Here is a 20,375-nt window from a genome sequence, read left to right as displayed (position 1 = left end):
CTCTACTTCCCCCTTGGGCACGTGAGCCTGTAGATGGGGGTGGGGCCTCTGTAGCGGTTCAGGGTGCAGGACCCACTTGGGAGCCCCAGAGTTGGCAAATTGGGTGGAGGAGGAATGTCTCGGGGCCTGTGGTGTGCGGCAACCATGGAGTACTGCGTGATGATGCGTTCACCCTCAAGATTGAAAACGCATAAATATCCACTGTCAGGCACCCAGGCAGACATAACTACAGAGTTGCGGATGCAGCCCTCAGTGATGATTTACTGGCTTGCTGCTGGCACTGGCAGGGGCACTTTTGCTTGGCTCTCAGAAGCGTTTTGGGGATGGCTGTATGACCACCAGCTGCCGCCTGTGTCCCTTCTCCTGGAGAAGTGTTCTTTGGGGATTGCTGCCTGTGCTGGAGGTGGACCAAGGTAGTTATTCCTGGGCTGCTCCATCCTGGGCTTTTGGGGCTTTTTCCACCTTCCCCTCCTCCAGCATCTCCTGGCTCAGGAGGCACCACGTCTGTGTCAGACCTGGCGTGCACCCAGCCCTGGTGCACTTGGATAAAATGAGAAGAGCTCCAACCCCACTATGAGAGCTTCCAGACTGGGCCACAGAGCAGCCACCCCAGGCCCTGCCCTCAGGAGCTCACCCCAGGGGAACTGAGGCCCAGAGAGGAGACCCACACGCTAAGGTGGCTTCCACACATTCCACCTCAGCCCAGCATGTCCACAGCCCCTTCGCAGGAAGGGTCCTTGCAGCAGGATGGCAGGAAGGCCATGGCATCCCCCGGATTGGACACAGGGCCTGCCCCATGCTGGCTTGTCACACCCTTCTCTCCAGGCTAGCGGGGAGTCATCTCCCTGTCTCTCTTCCCAGAGCCGGGGCATGCTGATGCTACGGCCTGCACAACCTGAGGGCTGTGTTTACTTTGAGCTGGGACGCCGGGCCCGTGGCTATGTTCAGGGGGCTGCGTCGTTCCTGTAGCACAGAAGCCATACCTGCATGGGTGGGCACAGTGTCCTCCACACTGCGGTCCTGCTGGGGTCCCTGAATCTCCTCTTCCCAGGAGAGGTGGGGCTGGGCTTCCCTGCCCTGGGCGAGACCTCACATGGGTCAGAAGTCGCTGAACAGGCACCTGCTGTGGGGGTTGCGTGAGCTGAGTGGACATCATGAACCTTCTGGGCACAGAGCAGGGGTGGGAGTGGGCCAGACGGGACTGGGTGGGGACTGGGGGTCTGTGGGCGGGGCTGAGGCTGAGTCTGGGACACAGAACTCATCTTTTGTTCCTTGCCTGTTTCTCATCTTTACCTCCCTAAGTATGTCATTGTCATCGAGGACCCCCAAGATGACAGCATCTCGGTGGGTGACACATGGTCCTGGCCCGTGCCGTCTAGGCCTTTCCTGCCAGAAATACCAATAGGCTTAGGGAATACCCATGTGCCTGGATAGATGGGCTGGACAACCACTGCTAAAGTCAGCTTTGGCTGGTTACTCTCACATTGACTCAGAAAGTAAGAAACGCTGCAAACAGCAGTCACCTGGTCTACTGTCACCCAGCTCTCTTCTCAGTCCTAGTTCTGGTGTCTAGTGTGTGGCATAGGCCAGAGCCGAATCTCAGAGTTTATTCCTGAGTGATTTTCATGCTGACTCTCAGTTGCACATGCCACTGCCACCTGCTCTTCTGTAGAGCCAGGAGGAAGCAGTCTGCAGCCCCACTCCTGGCCCCTTGACGTGCTGGTTCCACTTCAGCTCCTCGATGAAGAGGCACGAGCAGGATCCCGCACCTGCATAACAGGTTCCAGTGTCACAGCAGTGGACACTCCAGGGGCACAGAGGGGGCACGGGCTGTGGGCTCCAGCTCAGGGCACAGAGGGGGCACGGGCTGTGGGCTGTAGCTCAGGGCACAGAGGGGGCACGGGCTGTGGGCTGTAGCTCAGGGCACAGAGGGGGCACGGGCTGTGGGCTGTAGCTCAGGGCACAGAGGGGGCACGGGCTGTGGGCTCCAGCTCAGGGCACAGAGGGGCCACGGGCTGTGGGCTGTAGCTCAGGGCACAGAGGGGCCACGGGCTGTGGGCTGTAGCTCAGGGCACAGAGGGGCCATGGGCTGTGGGCTGTAGCTCAGGGCACAGAGGGGGCACGGGCTGTGGGCTCCAGCTCAGGGCACAGAGGGGGCACGGGCTGTGGGCTGTAGCTCAGGGCACAGAGGGGGCACGGGCTGTGGGCTGTAGCTCAGGGCACAGAGGGGCCACGGGCTGTGGGCTCCAGCTCAGGGCACAGCAGGGGGCACGGGCTGTGGGCTGTAGCTCAGGGCACAGAGGGGCCACGGGCTGTGGGCTGTAGCTCAGGGCACAGAGGGGCCACGGGCTGTGGGCTGTAGCTCAGGGCACAGAGGGGGCACGGGCTGTGGGCTGTAGCTCAGGGCACAGAGGGGCCACGGGCTGTGGGCTGTAGCTCAGGGCACAGAGGGGCCACGGGCTGTGGGCTGTAGCTCAGGGCACAGAGGGGCCACGGGCTGTGGGCTGTAGCTCAGGGCACAGAGGGGCCACGGGCTGTGGGCTGTAGCTCAGGGCACAGAGGGGCCACGGGCTGTGGGCTGTAGCTCAGGGCACAGAGGGGCCACGGGCTGTGGGCTGTAGCTCAGGGCACAGAGGGGCCACGGGCTGTGGGCTGTAGCTCAGGGCACAGAGGGGCCACGGGCTGTGGGCTGTAGCTCAGGGCACAGAGGGGGCACGGGCTGTGGGCTGTAGCTCAGGGCACAGAGGGGCCACGGGCTGTGGGCTGTAGCTCAGGGCACAGAGGGGCCACGGGCTGTGGGCTGTAGCTCAGGGCACAGAGGGGCCACGGGCTGTGGGCTGTAGCTCAGGGCACAGAGGGGCCACGGGCTGTGGGCTGTAGCTCAGGGCACAGAGGGGGCACGGGCTGTGGGCTGTAGCTCAGGGCACAGAGGGGCCATGGGCTGTGGGCTGTAGCTCAGGGCACAGAGGGGCCACGGGCTGTGGGCTGTAGCTCAGGGCACAGAGGGGGCACGGGCTGTGGGCTGTAGCTCAGGGCACAGAGGGGCCACGGGCTGTGGGCTGTAGCTCAGGGCACAGAGGGGCCACGGGCTGTGGGCTGTAGCTCAGGGCACAGAGGGGGCACGGGCTGTGGGCTGTAGCTCAGGGCCGTGGCAGCCTTTTCACTGCTGGGTCTGCCTCCTCCTCTTCACCTCCCCTACTGCCCTAACCAGCATGGCCCAGCAGCTCCCGGGAGGCTTCTCAAAACACCTGTGAAGGCCCCTCTCCTCACTCTTCAGGATAGTGGGAAAGTGGGAAAGCTCTAGTCTCTTGTCTGGGAAAGCCCCGCCTTCCCTGGATGGAGACAGATAGGTCTCCCTGAATCCCAGCCCTCTGGGCCTCCAGCCGCAGATGCAGCAGGGGCCTGAGTGGGAGCTGCTCTCTAGTGTCTCCTCTGGTCCCTACCCCCTTCTCGGGGCTTCTTCAGCTTCCTGGGGCTCTGCTCCCCCATAATTGTGGTTGGTGTGTGCCCCTCACTGTGGCCCCAGCTCTGTACCCTGGCTCCTCTGGACACAGGCTCTTGGCTTCTGCCTTTGTTATGGACTCACTGCATGTCTTGGAAGGTCAAGTCACTCAGGGGGACAGTCTGGCCTGAGTCATGTTCCACCAGGCCAGAGGTCAGTGAACGGTCACGGGGGCGTGTCCTGTGGTCAGACATTCATGCGTGCTCCAGGGTGACCCAGAGGAGCCATGGGGCTCTGGAGTGGGGCCATCTTCTTCAAACAGGGTGGAAATGGGGGCAGTGACCACTAGTGGCTGAGAGCCTGCACTCGTCCTGGCCCCTCCACCTGGGCCCCGGCCATGCCTCCTGTATGCCAAACACTGTGTTGGGCTTGGGGGGACACATACGAACAAGACTGTCCTTGCTCTCTGGGCTTAGAGTCTCATGTGGGTGACACTGTGTCCATAAATAGCAAAACACAATGATATCAGAAGCTCAGGGTGCACAGAGAAGGAGAAGTTAGGTCTGACAGAAGGGTAGAAGTGTTTCAATGGAGGGGGTGATATTTGGTCTGAGCCATGAGCTGGGACTTTAGAACGTGGTTCTGGGGCTGCTGGAAACACCCCTCTGTGTAGCTGAGATGGTACAGCAGGAACAGTGGCTCTGTGGTGGGGTGGGGAGCTGACTACTAACCTGCCTAACTTGGTTGGTGAGAGAGCCCAGAGCAGTGAGGGTTTACCTGGCTCTGGAGGGCAAGTGTCTGGCTGAGGGTGTGGTTGTTGTTTGGCTGGCAGTGGGGGCCTAGGAGGATGCTGAGGGAGGGTGGTCTGGGTGACAACAGAAAGGCCCAGAGGGCGGTGGGTGGTGGGGCTGGCAGTGCTGGAGGGCCTGTTTAGCTGAGCTGCTCTGTCTGGGGTGGGGCCAGCCAGCCCTCTGACACCCCTGCTGGGCTCCCCGCCTGGCCTGCATTTAGAGGGGCAGACACACAGCCCTCTCCCAACACCCCTGGCCGCAGCCTTATGTCAGGGCTAAAATTAGTTTTGTGGGGGCAGCAGGAGAAACAGTCGTGGGAATCACACCTGCCTGTTCTTTCGGAGGTGGTTACAAGAGCTGCGAAAAGACAATGGCCACAGGCCTGGACCAGGCTGGAGTAGTGGTGGGGTTCCCTGGACTGCCTTCCTAACCTGGCTCTGGGAGCAGTAGCCATGGAGGGCAGATGCCTTGCCTCTCTCTCGGCCACCCTTTGCCACTGCCAGCTGCCTGGGGGAAGGGGTGGCCAGGTTCTGAACCCTGGGTGCACACAGAGGAGGCATCAGGCCAGCAGCCCCCTCCCCCCCCACCTGAGTGTGCAGGTGCTCCACTGCTTCGCTGTGCGGTTGCCATGGCAACCCCAGGTAGCTGAAGTTCGCATAAGCCTGGCTCCCTGAAGGGATGGGCAGTGGGTCAGGGCACATGGAGGAGACTGATCCCCAGCCTGCTCTCATAACTCCTCCCTTCCCCTGGGACTCAGAGCCTCTGTCTGGGCTCTGCCCGTTTAGCCCATGGCCTGGCTTCATCCTCACCGCCTCCCTCTCCTGCTCTCCCACAGTACTGCAGCCCCCTAGTCCTGACCATTCCCTCCATCCCCCACTCTCCACTCTGCCCCAGCTTCCATGCCTCTGACCCAGTCCCGTCTGCAGTCTGCTCTCCATGCGGTGAGCTCTGTGCCGTCATTTACTCCTGGCCCGAAACCCTTCAGGGGCTCCCGCTACCCTCCAGACAAAGCCATGCTCCTGCCCAGCCTTTCCTTCCCCTCGCCCCCATTCCTGTGCTCCTGCTCCAGCCACCTGGGATGCTGAGCTTGAGACACTGGTACGTGTGGAGAGCCACCCTTCCAGAACAATATCTGTGGAGCAGTAGTGATGTCTCTCCAGAGTTAATGCTATACCTTGAAAATGGGTTTCGTGTGCAGCTCTTCTGAGAAGGTTGCATATGTTCTATCTCCTGGAAATTCACAAGACACTCTGTTACATCTTAAAGACTAGGACAAGTCCTAAGGTGAAAAAGTCTATTTTGCCTTACTTAACCCAGGGTCCCAGAGTCTTTGCCCATAAAAAAGGACATCCATGAACAGCTCTAGCAACTAGTTTCTCTGGAGCACTGTTTGGAAAATGCTGGATGGGCCCTAAAGTATGGTGCCCTGTCCTCGGGGATTCTGAAACCTGCTCCCTGTTGTGGAGGGCCCTCCCAGGAGGCACATCCGGATATATGGCCAAGCAAGCATTGGGAGGCAGGGCCCCAAATCAGCACCCGATCCTGTCTCCTGGATCAAGCACGGTTCTTGATGTGTTTTATTGAAACTACACAATGTTCTTTTAAAATTTGACCTGATTGCCAACACTTAAAACACAACAGATTTTTGCATTTTAAAGTCCTCTTATAAAACTAGCAGCCCCATCAACATGGTGAGCACAAATCCCTCTGTGGAAGTGGAGAAGGCACAAACCATTTATCTGCAAAGCATAAAATTTATCTGGCTGGCTGAACCCCCTGAAAACATTTGCATTTCTGACCCCTTTCAAGGGAAGTGTGGGCCTCTTCTCAGTGGAGTTCCTCTTCATTGGGTGACCTATACCTGACCCACCCTGCTCCAGGGCGTTAAGTTCTGTAAAGGACTGAGGTAGGTGGAGCTTATGGAAGGTTTCTCACACCCCATGAAACACCAGGTACACTATGCATATTAAGTCAAGAAGTCCACTGGCCACCCCACTCTCTGCCCCTAGGCTCTCTTGACGTCAGGTGGCAGAACTGTAGAGAGGTGGGGGGAGGTCTGCCAGCAGCATCCTCTTGTGTCACCTGCCCGTGGTCTCAGTGGACAAGGAGACTCCATGCAGCCACCCAGGTCACTCTGGTAATCGGAGTGTGCTGGGTGAGAGATTCACTCCCAGCAAGAGCTAAAAGCTGAGAACAGTGTGGGGCCGACCTCACTGGCACTTCTGAGCTAGCTCGCTGCTGTGGAGAGCCAGCTGAAATAGCCTGATTCTGGGCTGACACTGGAACCTGGGGATATCCGGCTGTGGCCCAGAGGTGGGATGGGCTATTGAGGGCCCTGGCCCTGCCCTGGGAAGACAGCTGGGGAGGCTGAGCTCTGACATGACGGCTGCCGTCTTAGGGTGGCTGGGGGAGGCAGATAACTGAGGAACGGCCCTGTCGTGTTGAGACAGGGCACCAGGATGGGCTTCTGTCCTGGGTGGGCTTAGGGGGGTCCACAGGGCCTCTCCTGCACAGCTGGGCATCCAAGCTCTCTGGGCTCTGGCCCCAATCCCCACCAAAACCCTCCCTCAGGATGTCTGACTTCAGCTGTCTCCTGCTTTGCCTGAACATGTCCCGTTCTCAGCCCATCCCCTCCTCAGCCTAGTCAAACCTCCCTGCTTGAGGTTTCCACATGTATGTCTCCCCCCCCAGCCCCAAACCCCCTCCCTCCTCCCACTTGAAGTACCAGTCCCTCCTCCCCCCTGCCATCCAGGCCCCGGGGCTTCCCCTCCCTTAGAGCTGAGCCCACCGCAAGCCCTATCCCTCTCTCGGCCTCCCTGAAATCAAAATCTAGAGAAGGCCCTGAGGCGCGGCTGGCTGGAGTCCTTTGCATACCTTACTGTGCAGTCCTGTAAGTGTCACCAAGCCCCACACGGAATCCTAGATGGGGAGAGACTGAGACCTGGGCATGACTGCTGTGCAGGCCCCTCTCAGATGACTGGTGGTCCAGCCTCTGCTCACATGCCTCCCCAGGCAGCCCTGCCCTGCTGGTGTCCTGTTCCCCTGCCCCCTCTGCCGCAGTTCCCTAGGGGTGTGCTCCAGCCTGGCTGAGGGTCTTACACACTCCTGGGAGGGGAGGGGGCTAGACCTACACAAGACCTCCGAGGGCAAGTCCCAGTGGGCAAGAGCCATCCCCTGCTGAGGCAGGACTATAGGGAAATTGAGCTAAAGGTGCTGGGCTCTCCCCAGTGTCTACAGCCCCATGCTTTTCCTCAGCCTCAGATGGAGCCAAGGGCAGAGATGGAAGACAGGCCAGGGAGAAAAAAGGGCCTGGTCATTGAGGAAGGTGGGTCCCTGTCCCTGTGGTGAGTTAGCCAGGCTGGGGTGCCAGGAGCAGCTGGCTCCTGGTGGGTGGGAGGTCTCCCCTCCCCCATGCTTGCTTCAGCGATGTCCCAGATTTCCCCGACACAAACCCGCCTGCCATGGGCAGCGATCACCCAGACTTCCTACTGGGGCTGAAGGGAGCGCCTCAGAGAGTTGGGAGCACAGAGGCCCCCGCTGGCCAGTCTGTCTGCAGGACCTGGGGTGAGCCCTTCGGTGCCTGGGGGGGCCTCACTTGTCTATCTGGGCAAGTTCAATATTGGATCAGACCAGACTGGTTAGTGGTTGACACTCTGGGAACTGAGATCTCACTAACTGAGCAAGCTTCAGCCATTTGCTTAACCTCAGTCCCTACATCTGTAAAATGGGGATCGCAATAAAATGTTATCGTGAGGATTAAATAAGTGTGTATGATATAATTAAATGAGAATTAAATGAGTGCAGAGCCTAAAGTATAGTGTTATATAAATGTTAATTAATATTACCAGGTCACAGGTTCTTTTGAAAATTCAATAAAACATATAGACCCCCTTTTGGAAAAAACCTGCACTCACATGCCCATTTCGGTGCACAATTTCTGGTTATCAACTCCCTGAAGCTCACCTGCGTAAGAAGACACGCTGAGACATTGACTCTAATATGCTTTTGTTGTTGAATTTTGGGGTCAAATGAGTATATGTGTGGGGACAGAGCCCCAGAGAGTAGTTTACAGGCTCTCGGCCTCACGTGAAGGGGTACTGGCTCGGGGGTGAATGGCCGTCGGCTGTGGCTGATTGGCCGTCGGCTGTGGCCGGTTAGCTAATTGGCCGCTGGTATAACTGCTGCGACTACGGAGGATTGCCGAGGATTGCCGAGCAGAGCCGAGCAGAGCCGAGCAGAGCCGAAGACAGCAGAAGAGGAGCGCCAAGAGAGAGGAACAGAGGAGAGAGTGGAGAAGAGTCTTGGTCGGTTGGCGGAAAGGCGGACGGCAGGTCGGCGCCCGGTGGGCCCAGCCTCCAGTGAGACTGTAGTGGTATGGCTCCCCTACCTATGGCTCCGTGGGTGTTCCTTTTCGGCCTCACCATGTCCTGTGTTCTTGTATGGGGAGCGGGAGCAGAGACCCCGCAGGCCGCCCCGCCTGAAAGATGGCGTGGCGAGCAGGGTCTCCCGCAAGACAATATGCAAATAGTTTTAAATCTCCAAAGAGAAATGGCTGTCCCGTCTCACCCCCACCTCTGGACCCAGGCTCCTCCAGAGGCCACTTACAGCCTTTCCCAGGTATTTCTCCTCCACACCCAACCTCCTTCTCCCAGCGTTGCTGGCAGGGGTGGGGAAGCCTTAGCTGTGAGCTGCGGAGCCTGGGATGGGGTAGCAGGCTTGCTCCTGTTTCCTCCCCAGAGACTGTGGAGTTGGGCTCTGCCCCTCTGACTCACTGCCAGGCTCTTGCCCAGTGCCCTCCAGCACCTCTCCCCTGCCCCAGTCTGGATGCCCTAATTTGTTGCTTCTACGGTCCCCCTCCCCACACTGGTAACCAGAGCTGCTTTCAAGTTGCAAATCCCACCACATCCTCTCCTCCTTACAACTCCCAATAGCTCCTCATTGAATGTGATGGTTTTAGCATCTAGGTTGAGGGAGGAAAATTTATGTAAGATTCATGATGCCCTGGGTACAGAAAATGCAGAATTCTTCCTGGTAGATAATGACATCAGCAAAGGGGCTTGGGGTTGGTCCAGGGGCCTGTGGAGTTACTGAGCCTGGGCCTGTAGCTCCTGGGGGTGGGGGCAGCTGGAGGAGGCTGGGATGAAACCACTTCATGCAAATATATTGAAATGAGGCTTTGGGGCAAGATTGACAAGCTGCTAAGAACAAAGGCTCTGTGATTCTGCTGTGTCCCACCTCCCAACCAGCTGGCTCAAAGGACCGTTTCCCTGCAGGGTGCTTGTGTGTGTGTGTGTGTGTGTGTGTGTGTGTGTGTGTGTGTGTGTGTGTGACGGGCTGTCGCCCTGCCCTCCCTCACACACTTTGGTGTGTGTCCCTTGCCTATAAAGTGACACATCAGCACCCTTGGGCTGGTATAGTGGCTGGGTTTCTAGCTCATATCCGAATAACACTCCCTTTTCATTTTTTCCTTTTAAATGGACCTGAGGTGCACAGAATGGGGTTAACCACCAACCCAATAATGACACACTCTCAGTATTGGCCCATGTAGGGCCGCTTTAATCGAGTGATTTGTTGATTTGCAGTGATACGTTTTCGTCTGCAGGACGTGGTGAATGTGTCGGAGCTCAGATGCACTCGTCTTGTGCCCCTCATGATAGCCACGCCTCCCCCTCAGAGTAATCACCGAATTTTGTGTTTATCAGTCCTTTGCCTTTTTAAATATAATTTTATAACAGTATCAGCCAGGACAAACTAGTTAGATGCTGGGTAACAAATAATCCCTAATCTCAGGGGTCAACCCAGCACAGGGTTATTCTTCATCCTGCTGCATGACCAGTGAGGATCGTGACCTCTGCCCACTGCACGCACGGCGGCCTGTGATGTGCTGCTCAACACTGAGTTCTGGGGTTTGCTTTGGCAGGGGAGGAGAAGAAGAACTCAGCACCACTTCTTAGATATTTCTGCCCCAAAGTGACACTAGCACTCTGGTGACCTTTCATCGGCACAGGCTCTCCCTAATTTCAGGAAGAATGTACTGAGGAGGAAGGAAGAGCAGAGGTCTTGCTGATCTTGGGGGCATTACCACAACCACACCTCTGTGGAGGCCTAAACAGTGTTTTATTTGTTTTGTTTTTTTTAAGGCGGGTGCAGCTCACAGTGGCCCATGTGGGGATCCAACCGGCAACCTTAGTGTTATCAGCACCATGCTCCAACCAACTGAGCTAACCAGCCACCCTGCTAAACAATGTTTTTGATTTTAGTGGTTTGTGAACTTTCGGAATGGATATTGTGTAATAAATGATCTTCTGAGACTGACTTTTTCACTCCCTGTTATGTTACTAAGATCCACCTACACTGTTGTATGTCGCTGTGTTTCTCCCATTGTGTTGCTGTCCATTCGTCACAGAATGACTCTACCCCTTGTATCCATTTTCCTTTCACAGTGCTTTTCAATTGTCTGACTCTGTTCCCATATGAACCGTGCTACTGTGAACAGTCTCGAACCGTCACTAGGATTTCATCATCCCCAACTGCAGACTGTGAGCTACTCCCTTCTCAGCCTTCAAGCCCCAGAGCCCGTGCCTCTGGCCCCTCAGCCATGGAGGCTGCTTATTCTCCTGCCATCAGCCCCGCCCCACCCCGTGGACTCCCTAGCAAAAACACAGCAGCTCCAGGACACAGGGTCATCTCATAGTTTCACAGTTGAGGACAGCATGTCGGTGGTCAGGTCCTTTCTTCCTTTTTTTGAACAAGTTTTAAGCTTTGGCTGTTGAACCACAGACTGTGCAGGATGCTGGAGAAATAGAAGAACTCGATACACTACAAAGCAGACATTGATTCACTTCCTTTTATGTACAGACTCTGTTGCGCTGGGACCACGAACAAACGGACCTGTTCTCAAGGTGCTCGTAGTCTAGATGGGGAAGCGGATTTAGACACAGGACTGTACTTGCTGAAGTAGTTGTGCAGGTGTGCAAATCTCATCATGGTCATACCAGGACTTTACAAATCTAAGTGTTTTTAGTCATATATTTTTATGTCTATGTCCCTATGTATCTATGTATCTACCTACCTATTTATCTATCAAATGTGATTTGATTTATGTGAATTCAACACCCTCTATCCTAGAATAGAATAGGAAACCAGATCTTGATTGGTGGGTTATTATTTTTATAGATCATAGCGTTCCTGAGCTAATACTCTGTTTTCAGTTCTTCTAGTTGGGGCCACTTAAAAGTTCCCACAGAGAGATGGGAACAGCTTTTAGCTGCTCTTTTGATTTTCTCCAAATCCTTATCTTCTTCTTTTTCTTGGTTGCTGGTGGGCCAAAATGTCACTGCATCTCTGGGAAGTTAATATTGAGCTTGACCCTAATGCAATAGCAATGCCTGCACTGTTTTTGAGCCATGGTTACATTCACGGTGAGAATACTGGGAAAGTCACCCAAATTCCATCTCTGAACAGCGACGTGGCTTGTTGCTGCTGCTTCAATTAAGAATGCGTACGGAAGTGACAGTCTGTTGTGATGTCTTGGGCTGCCCCATTCAGCCCCCCCTCCAAGAGGGTGGCATCATCTTATGCAGACACCATTTCAGCGCAGTGGGCAGGGCACCGAAGCAGGCTTCCTCTGCATGGCCAGGGGAGGGCGGCTCTAACTCTGCTTGGGTAGGGAGCGTGGCGGGGGACAGGGAGCTTGAAGAACCAGATGGCATTAGGCAGGAGGAGAAGGGGGAGCTGGAATTCCAGCCAAAGGAGCACACATGCAAAGGCACAGAGACTGACAGGACACAGTGCTCACAGGGGCAGAGGGCAGTTCGCAGTGGCTAGAACAGAGGATCATTTAGGGGACAAGATATATGCATGTGGTGACCTTACCTGTGCTCAGCAAGACTTCTGGCTGTCTCTGCATTCTAGGTACGCGGCTCTCCTGCCGTTAGGGAAAGGTGGCAGGGGCCTTGCATGGCAGCATGTAATGGATTTTTTTATTGTATTATAGTAAAACAAATCTATATCTATATCTATATCTATATCTATATCTATATCTATATCTATATCTATCTATCAATCATGAAGTTTACCATTTTGAAGTGGATATTCAGCGGCATTAAGTACATTCACAATGTTGTGTAACCATCACCTCTATTTCAAGAATTTTTTCATTACCTCAAACAGAAACTCTTTCCCATCTAGCAGTAACTCCCCGTCTCTCATGCTTCCCTGCCCCCCAGCCCCTGGTAACCTCTCATTTACTTCTGTCTGTAAACTTGCCTATTCTATGTACCACATATAAGTGGGATCATACAGTATTTGTCCTATTGTGTCTGACTTATTTCACATAGCATAATGATTTCAAGTTTCACTCATGTTGTAGCACATATCAGAATTTAATTTCTGTTTATGACTGAATAGTATTATCATGTGATGGGATTTTGACTTTCTCCTGGAAGCGCTGGCATGCTGGGGAGACTGTCATCTAGAATGACAGCACGCTCTTGCTGCTTAGGAAGCTTTCCCATTCCTGTGTGGGAGGATGGGGGCGGGAAGGGCAGGGCCTCAGGAGCCTGTGACAATGGTTCAGGAATGGAATTCCGACCCTCCCAGCAGTGTAGCCTCACCTCTTCCGCTCTGAAACCCCCAGGGCCCTTTCTGTCTTCTGAGGATTCACAGCTGAACCACATAATCTCTGCTGTCCCTTAAACTTTTGACAGGTGAGGACTGTGCCCTAAGCACTCTCGGGGCCCTCAGGCTTCTTCTCTTTCTGTCTCCTCATGGCACAACCCATGATGGCTCAGGCCTCATTGGATACTGGAGTTGAGGCTCAGGGAAACGAGTCACCCCCAGACATCCATGGCAGGTATGGTCCTGGAGGGGTCAGTTTTTCCCATCTTGCTTCCCCTCTCCCAGCCCTTGGTGTTGGGGTGGGGTCAGGCTGCATCCCACCTGTCAGCACCCCCACCTGCTAACGTCCCTGGCAGGTTTCATCTCCAGAGTTGGGGTTGAAGGAGACAGAACAAGCCCCAGGGGTGTGGATAACAGGGTTATAATCCAGCGGGATGAGACTGAGCTCTCTGGAGTCTCATAGCATTTTTCCAGCCCTGGCCAGTTTATTACCGTATCTCTGAGTGATGGGGCTCGGGGGAGCTGTGGTTCCATCAGCTGCTCCCGCTGCCGCACTCACTTGCGATTGATCAAGCTACAATTGGAGTGAGCAAATTCCTCCTGCCCCCCAACCCGTGGTTCTGTTCCACTGTTCTCCCCAGTGTCTTCCTCTCTGGCTCAGCTGATGGGGGGAGATGCAGACTTGGGCTTCAGACTCAGGAAGCCCATTGTGTGACCTCACTGTGTGACCTTCATCCTCATTGTGTGACCTTGGGCCTCAGTGTCCTTCTGCGAACAATAAGGGCTGGAGCCGTTGTCCTCTGAGTTTCTGAAACCCCAGGCAATGAGGGCATCCTTCTTTCTCCTCCAGGGAAGCATGTGACTAGCCCGGGGCCAACAGGCTGGTGACTGTCCTCAAGGCTGCCTTAGAGTCCAACCCATTAAGCCAGAGCTGTGGGGCAATCAGATGCCATCTTGACTCAGTAAGCCCCCCTGTGGGAGAGAGTTGGCAGAACAGGCCCTGAAGAGAACCCAGCGGCCACCCCTAGCCATGTCAGATTACCGGATGTCTGTCGTTCTCCAGAAGTTCTTTGGGGAAGGACTTTTCACAGATGAGAGAATTTACCAGTCTAGGGTTTTATAACCACAATATTGGACCAAGTCATTCTAGTGAGAAGTTGTAAATGATTTACCTTCCTTCCAGGTAGGTGGAGGTATTAACTAAAGAATGGCTGGGACTCATTTTAAGCAGATCCGAAGAACGATGACTCGCTTCACGACTTTTTTTTGTCCACCTGGAAAACGGTGTCTCTGCTTTTGTAAGACTGCCAGCCCTTTTCTGCTGTCTGCCTGTCCACGTGAGCCCCACATACCAGGTGATGGAGACAGTGTCTGGCCAGCACATAGCTCTCCTGTTCGAAGATCTATCATGCTCCCCAAGGAGTGAGGGGAGCCTGGACTGCTCAGTGGTGGCCCCAGGGGCCCTGCGATTCTCTCTGGCCTCTCGATGAGGTCACATCCACAAGAATGGTTTGAATCAGCCCCAGGAAGGAGACTTCAAGGAATCATACTTTGAAATCCCTCTGCATCTTAGTGGGGTGGGGGGCTAGGGAGACATGAGGAGAATTGGGGTGATGGGGGAACAATGGATTCTATTTCTAGCTGTGCCACTAACCATTGCACACCTGTAGACAAATCTCTGCCTCTCTGCCCCTCTGTGATATCCCCACCCTTCCACTGCACTGGTGTTGAGAGGGTATAAATGAGGTAGGAATCCTTAGATATTGGCATAGATTTCTACCCTTACACCCTGGTCAGAATATTCAGGCCTTTATTACCTAAAGTCCATCAACAAACTGCCTGAAAACAAATCATATATAAGAGGACTACCCAAACAAGTTACAACTTGCAAAAATAGACAAAGTTAGAATGAAAGTTTCTGTAGCATGTAGATGAAGCTCTGTAAAGCAGACGTGAGAGATGAAATACTATTAATTGGGCTGCTACACCTCTCTGTTGCTTTTGTTTCTTAATTTAAAATTTTTTGACCTTTTCTTTATTGTTTTCTTCCTTGTACTTTTTAAAGGCTTATTCTTTTGTTCTTTTTCTTCCTTTTTGCATTAAATAACTCAGTGTGTTTATTTTAAATATTTTTTATATTTTAATAAATTCATTTAAAACTATACATTTACTTCTTTTTTTAATTAAAATTTATTGGGGTGACAATTGCTAGTAAAGTTACATTTACTTCCAAATATTGCTTTAGCTGCACCTCACAAGCTATAAATTGTATTTACAATCTTATCTGGTTACTCTTACATTTTAATATACATATTTACTTATAAGTTTTTCTAACAAAGTTCAAATATTATCCAGTATCTTTATGATCCTTCAGAACAAGTAAAGAATTTTTGAAATTGTCTAAAATCTTATGCCTTAAAAAAAATCACAATTGGGGGCAGTAGGATGGCTCAGTTGGTTAGAGCGTGGTGCTTTTAACAAGTTTGCCGGTTTGATTCCCACATGGGCCAGCGAACTGCGCCCTCCACAACTAGATTAAAAACAATGACTTGGGGGTGGCTCAGGAGGTTAGAGCTCCATGCTCCTAACTCTGAAGGCTGCCGGTTCGATTCCCACATGGGCCAGTGGGCTCTCAACCACAAGGTTGCCAGTTCAATTCCTCAAGTCCCGCAAGGGATGGTGGGCTCCGCCCCCTGCAACTAAGATTGAACACGGCACCTTGAGCTGAGCTGCCTCCCGGGTGGCTAGGTTGGAGCGCGGGCTCTCAACCAAAAGGTTGCCAGTTCAATTCCTTGAGTCCCGCAAGGGATGATGGGCAGCGCCCCCTGCAACTAAGATTGAACACGGCACCTTGAGCTGAGCTGCCACTGAGCTCCCAGATGGCTCAGTTGGTTGGAATGCGTCCTCTCAACCACAAGGTTGTTGGTTGGACTCCCGCAAGGGATGGTGGGCTGTGCCCCCTGCAACTAGAAAACGGCAACTGGACCTGGAGCTGAGCTGCGCCCTCCACAGCTAAGACTGAAAGGACAATTTGAAGCTGAACGGCACCCTCCACAACTAAGATTGAAAGGACAACAACTTGACTTGGACAAAAGGCCTGGAAGTACACACTGTTCCCAATAAAGTCCTGTTCCCCTTCCAAAAAAAAAAAAAAAGTGCACTTACTTGAAAAAAAACAATGACTTGACTTGGAGCTGAGCTGCGCCCCCCACAACTGGGTTGAAAAACAATGACTTTACATCCTGGAAAAACACTGTTCCCCAATTGAAAAAAAAAAATCACAATTGTAGCTATTATTATTATAATTATTTGGTCAATAGTTCAGTTAACTAATATTTTTAAACCAATTTCTACACTCATTGTTATTTTTAACACCCCACTTTTTCCCTTAAGTTCACTTTTCATTTTGCTGAAGTACATCCCTTAGGACTTCTTTCAGTAAAGTTCTCTTGGGTATAAACTCTCCTAGTTTTCACATGTTTGAAAAAAGTTTTATTTTATTTTTAATCTTGAGTGATTATTTAGCTGCAAATGGAATTTTACCCCCCATTCTTTTATACTCAACTTTGAAGCACTTGTTCTATGGTTTCCTGGCCTTTTTTCTTGGTGAGAGTTCTGCACATCTTGTCAATTCTTTGGTAGGTGAAAAGTCTTTTCCGTAGCTTTTCAATTTTTTATCTTTATCTTTAATGTTCTGCATAACTATGTCCAGTTATGATTAACTGTACTTATGATGCCAGGCACTTAATGTTTATTTTCACCCTGAAAACTTCCCTTTTTCTTTAATTCTAGGAAATAATCTGCTTTTATATTTTTGACTATTGCTTATTTTCCATCCCTTGATTCCCTTCTCCTGGAACTCCTATTGGGTATTTGTTGGGACCTTTCAACTTACCTTCTGTTCTTCTTAATGGATCTATCACATCTTTACCTTTCTATGCTGTGTTCTACATAAATTCCTTAGTACTAGCTTCCAATTCACTAAGTGTCTCTTTGGCCATGTGTAGTCTAGAATTTTCCCAGTTATTGAAGGTTTTATTTAATTACTTTATTTTTTCATTTTTAAGATTTGAAATTGGTTCTTTTTCATATCTATCTATTCTTGTTACATTTACGCTTATTTTTGTTTTATACATTCTCATTCCTTTTTGCAGATGCCAGTTTTTAAGGTTTCTAAACAGGCTTATGTTAAGTCATTTTAAGATTACACTATTATTTATTTTGTCTGCAATAAACTCCTCTTCTAACTGTTGATTTTGCTTTAGCATCAGTCTTCATTGTGTATTTTGAAATTGTGCTCTGTAAGCTTGTCTTGTGGGGGAGTTTTTCTCTGTTGTTTTGTCCCTACAACTATTGGTTTTACAGTTGTGCACTCAAGTCTCAAGTCTTGAGTGTAAAACCAGGTCTTAAATTCATTTTCTTATTATTGTCTAAAATTTTGGTTTTAGCCCTTTTTCTGTACCCCACTTAGGGCTCTTATCCTTTGGTGACTTTGTAAGTATTACAGATCCAGTCCCTGAAGCAGCAGGTGGCTTTGCAGGGCCAGCTTCCTCTGGCTTCCCTAGGTTCACCTTCATTTTCTTCTGGTAACATTTTCTGTCATGGTTACAGGTTTGCAGAAAAGTGGAGGGAGTAAATGGTAGGACCACAGAGCATGAATGGAGAGAAACTTCCTGACTGAAAGTCCACTGGCTTTAGCTACTGGGACTTTAGTGTCACTGTAATAACAGAAACTTATTCTCCCAGTATTGAACAGCAAGTGCCAAAGACCTTTGCGTGTTGTGACATGGTGTCAGTTCCTGCCTGTTCTGGGCTCACTGAGAGGCTTGATGCTGCAGGGTCAGCCCCACTCAGTGGCTAAGCTCTGGAGTATACTGGACGCTGCTCTGTCCTGTACCCTATCGCTAGGGTCAGCTCCATCCTGGGGCCTTAGCTTTCCCCTCACACCCCTGCAAGGTGGTCCATGCCCACCTCGCTCTCTGTCCTCCTTCTATGGGTCTCTGTGGTTCTCTGCTGGAGATAAGCTCTGTCGGCCTCTGCCCAGGCCCTCGCCCTTCATCAGCTTCTCTTCTCCTGAAGCAGGGCCTTGTTCACAGGGTTCTCCGGCCATGGGATGTGGGCTTGTAGAGACCCTGGAAAACATTCAGCATTCCCTGGCCAGATGCATCCTCCTCCACCCCCATTATTTATATATACTTTTTTTTAAATATAGGTGAGTTTATAGCTGTTCTGTATCACACAGGATCTCATAAACATTTACTCGTGTCATTACAAGATCCTTACTACTTTAAAGTTCTTTACTACCATTTACTTAGTCTTTCTCTCAGTGTTATTTCCGGTTACTTGTAATTAGAGGTAACCTGATGGCATAAAGCTTTGTCTGCACTTTAGGTTGTGTCTTTAGGAAAGACCTCAGAAGGGAATGACAAAGTGGAAACTGGAGTCCTTGGCTGTTGGTACCTGTGTAGAGCAGACACATGCATCCATGTGGCGTTGGGACTTGAGCTGCTCTTCCGCCCAGCCCTACCCACCACCAGCAGCTCCCAGTGTGCTGCAAGCAGGGAGGGGCCGCACCACGCTTCGGATAGCAAGTCATTTCATTTCTACTAGTCAAGAGCTCCTTGGTTACAAACTCTTTGATTCCTTTAAGAAACTCCTGGCTGGGCCCCAGATACAGGGAACAAGAAAGCAGAAAGTGTTGAGAAAGCAGAAGCCTCTGGGTGGCTGGGTGAAGGTCCCGAAATGCTACCAGCTGTGAGGTTTGACATCAGACAATAGAATGGCTCAGGGGGGATAAGTAGTGAACATTTTTTGAAGATTCTTGCTTTACAGTTGGCCAAACTGTTTTCATGTTCATCTTTATTATCCTTTACAAACTAAGCTGCAAGGCAGATGTTGTTATTATCCCCATTTTCTAGAGGAGAGGGCTGAGGCTCAGAGCCACTCGGCAGGGCTTCTGAAAATGTAATGTGCGTATGAATCACCGGGGATCTTATTAAAACACGAATTCAGATTCAGATGACCTAGGGAGGGGCCAAAATGCTGGCTTCCAACAGGTGATATCACTGCTGCTGGCCCGAGGACCTCACTTGAGTCAGGAGGTGCCAGGGAGCTTGGCCAAGTCACACATATCCCCAGGGATTGAAGAAACCCGTGTCTGTCTGACCCCAAAGCCTGCGCTCCGTGTCTGCTGTTCCCACCTGGCATCTTACAATCCATCCACTTCCTTTGCAGGTATCAGAGAGAGGAGGCTTCAGTTGGAGAGAGAAGAAACTTTGTTCAGGGAAGGGGGCTGCTCACGCCCCTCCTCCAGGCTTAATGAGGAAGAGATGGATGGATGGAAGGGCTGTCTCAGGGGTAGTGAAGCACCGCAGCCGGGCAGCTGTCAGTGGTTCTGTTGGAAAAAATTAATTTTTTAATTAAAAACATATTTTTCTCCCCCTCTTCTATCCCCTTTGCTTTAATGTCTCAGTCTGGAGTAATTATGAGTCGCTCTGGGGAGACTGAACCTTAGAAAAATTGTTAGTGTGACTGGCCAGGAATTTATCTGATTAACTTTGGCTCAGCCTTTGAAAGAAAGAAAAAGGGAGGAGGGAAAGCAGCAGCTCCCCACTCTCCTTCTGGCACAAACTTAATCACCGTGCCTGGAAAGACAGGTGGGTGCTGGGCTGGCTTCTCTGGGCCAGCCTGGGGCAAGGTGAGCTGGGAAGACCTGAGCTCATTCCCATTCCTGGCATTTCCTGTCCCCCAGGTTTTCTCTGAGGGGCAGGGATGTGTCATTCTGCCTGACCCAACACTGGAGATGTTGTCTTACTTAGGCTGGGTTCCTGAGAAGCAAGCTGGAAAAGGGGGTCCAAGTATTAGAGAGTTATGAAACAAGTGCTTTCAAGTGATGCTCATGAGAGAGTGAATACAGCGGAATAGGATGGGAGGGACCTAGGCAAGGATGTGGGGTCAACTGAAGTCTGGTCTCCCATCCCAGGGAGCTCTGCAGCTAGAACAGCACCAGGGTTGTCAGGGGGCGGAGAGCAGGCTTTTGTCCCTGGATCTGTCAGCTGTCGGTTGTGGGTTGTAAACCCCCAGGCATTTGCTGATAAGGTAGGTCTTTACCTGCTGAGGGTGACTTCCAGAGAAGTGGGGCAGAGTACTGGCCTGGTAAAGGGGTGTGGGTAAGGCCCCAACAGCACCTACTACAGATGGACTGGAGGGGGCCTGGAGGGGCTGGAGAGGAATGACAGGATTCATGCTAATTTAGGGGATAGAGTTGAATGAATGGGTGATAGAGGGTGAGGTGACAAGGGGGCTTCCAGGCTACTGACTGGGGCACCAGACTCTAAGATGGGCACCCAGAGGAGGGCAGACCTGCTGAGGCTGAGGGTGATTTGTTCCCCGGACGTCCCAGTGGGAGTGCCCAGCAGGCAGCTGTGTGCACCAGATTGAAGCAGAGATAGGCATGCCATCTGTGTGCAGTTGGGAGAGGGAGGGTGGGAAATGGGGAGAGAAGAGGCAAAGCAGAGCCCTGG

General features: G+C 52.0%; 1 long non-coding RNA gene across 1 annotated transcript; it reads left to right on the top strand.

Annotated features, from left to right (window-relative positions):
* The first annotated feature begins 7,919 nt into the window (after positions 1 to 7,919).
* On the top strand, positions 7,920 to 12,539 carry LOC141570642 (uncharacterized). Its single transcript, XR_012494884.2, has 2 exons — positions 7,920 to 8,605; positions 10,374 to 12,539. It is a non-coding gene; the product is annotated as an uncharacterized LOC141570642 (long non-coding RNA).
* The last annotated feature ends 7,836 nt before the right edge of the window (positions 12,540 to 20,375 follow it).

Source organism: Rhinolophus sinicus, chromosome 3 (genome assembly GCF_057876585.1).
Source record: "Rhinolophus sinicus isolate RSI-liver-muscle chromosome 3, RSI-T2T, whole genome shotgun sequence".
NCBI classification, from domain to species: domain Eukaryota; kingdom Metazoa; phylum Chordata; class Mammalia; order Chiroptera; family Rhinolophidae; genus Rhinolophus; species Rhinolophus sinicus.
Note: the sequence above shows the minus strand (reverse complement) of the source record. Positions and strands in the feature narration are given on the sequence as shown.